At 52.2% G+C, this 1,850-nt stretch overlaps 1 non-coding gene across 1 annotated transcript; it reads left to right on the plus strand.

Annotated features, from left to right (window-relative positions):
* The first annotated feature begins 1,143 nt into the window (after positions 1–1,143).
* On the plus strand, positions 1,144–1,306 carry LOC124077571 (U1 spliceosomal RNA). The gene has a single exon (XR_006846658.1). It is a non-coding gene; the product is annotated as a U1 spliceosomal RNA (small nuclear RNA).
* The last annotated feature ends 544 nt before the right edge of the window (positions 1,307–1,850 follow it).

The raw sequence follows: 1,850 nt of genomic DNA on the forward strand, positions 1-1,850 counted from the left end.
TCTTAAACCATCAAACATAATTCAGGGAACTCAAGAGAAGGAAATGTGGTGTTGATTATTTTCCTCCTTTCTTTCTGACGTCTCAGATTGCCTTCTATTATTTCCTTTCTGTTTAGAGAGCTCCTAGGAGCCATTCTTTTATGGTAGAAGGGTGGGTGACAGGTTCCCTTGGGTTTCCTCAATGTGACAACTTCTGATTTCCGTTCAATTGCTCAAGGTGCTTGTTGCTGTGGAGGAGCGTGGCTTGACCCTTGTTTCCTGGGTTCTTGAAACTTTGTGCCACTTAATTCTGTCTCCACGTTTTCTGATGAGCACTCCACTGTCATCTGAATTAGTTTCACCCTGTAGATAATTTGTTATCCTTCTGTTTTTCTTTGTAGGTAGCTTCTTTGTCTTTAGTTTTTAAAAGTTGGATTGCTATGCATCTTGTCATAAAGTTCTTTTGATTTTTTTAAAATTCCATTTGTGTTTGTACAACATCTCAAACCTGTAGGTTTCTGTTTCTTGCCAAATTGGTCATTTCCTTGCTTGGCTGCTGTTTCAGTCTCGTCCTTCAGCCTTTGATCCACACTCTGGTAACTAGAACATTAGACCTTTTTACGTTGTTTCCCAGGTCCCTGTCGGAGGGCTCTGCTGGTCTTCCACAGGAACCCTAAGGGCAAGGCTGGCAGAGCAGCTCAAGGACGAGCCCCAGGGTGAGGAGCCCCGCAGTTCCGGAGACCAGGCCCGTGCTCCGTGCACCGCCCCGACGCCGGGTGGGGCAGGGGACCAGGACCGGGACCAGGACCGGAACCAGCACTTTCCACACGCACTGCCAGGGCTCCCGCAGGCGTCAGGGACCACGCAGGAGAAGGCGGAGCTAAGTGAGCCGTGGCCAGTGCCGTGGGGCGGGGCGCGGCTCGTGAGGTCACAGACGGGGCGAGGCGTATGGAGATGAGGCAGCGCAGGGGCTGCTGCGTGGGCACCTGCCGCTCGCACGCGGAGGCTTTCCCGGGCTGTGGGAGCCGAGGCAGGACTGCTGCGCGAGGCGGGGTGGATGCGCTGCGCCAGGGCTAAGAGGACCCGGGAGTGTGAGAGTCAAGTGACCGTGTGTGCACAGTGGAGGGCGCTTGAGGCTGCGTTGGGCGGGAAGCTGAGCCACTCAAACTTACCTGGCAGCGGAAACACCACGATCACGTAGATGGTTTTCCCAGGGCGAGGCTCCTCCATTGCACTTGGGAGGTGCTGACCCCTGCGATTTCCCCAAATGTGGGAAACTCGGCTACGTAATTTGTGGTAGTGGGGACTGCGTTCGCGCTCTCCCCAGGTTTCACGACCTGTACCTCACCTTTTCCTACGGCTGCATCCCCCACACCTGCGTGTACTCCTGTCCCCTCTCCTTTGGCTGTGTAGCTTTGCAGTGCTCGGATTTCAATTTTTTGTGATTATTTTGCACCCAGGGCAGGTGAAAACAGAGGCGCAAGAGCATTGTGTCTCCTGGCATTAAGGGTCTTACTTCCTAAACGAGTTTTTGGGGTTTGTAATTTTTGCTTGAGATTATCACTACTTTGTGTGTGTTGCTGCAGGTGTCCTGCTGGCTATTTTCTGAACCATGTCTCTCACGGTGTTGAGAGGAAGCAGTTCTTCCTTCCCAATTCACATGAGTGCTTCTATGGGAAAATGGCTTTCGTGGAGCCGACAGAATGTTCCTTCCAACAACAGTTTTTAGGCTGTGCAACCATGGTAGGAGAGCTGCCTGTATCTACAGTATTTATTAGAAGGCATTGACTCGGAAACGATCAACCCTGGTCCCGGTTGTAGAAGTAACAGGCTCACCATGTGTGCAGGAACAGCAGCTCCACCGTGATTGA

This window comes from Marmota monax, unplaced genomic scaffold, assembly GCF_021218885.2.
Source record: "Marmota monax isolate L192 unplaced genomic scaffold, Marmota_monax_Labrador192_F-V1.1 WCK01_AAM20220418_F8-fsc00108, whole genome shotgun sequence".
NCBI lineage: Eukaryota > Metazoa > Chordata > Mammalia > Rodentia > Sciuridae > Marmota > Marmota monax.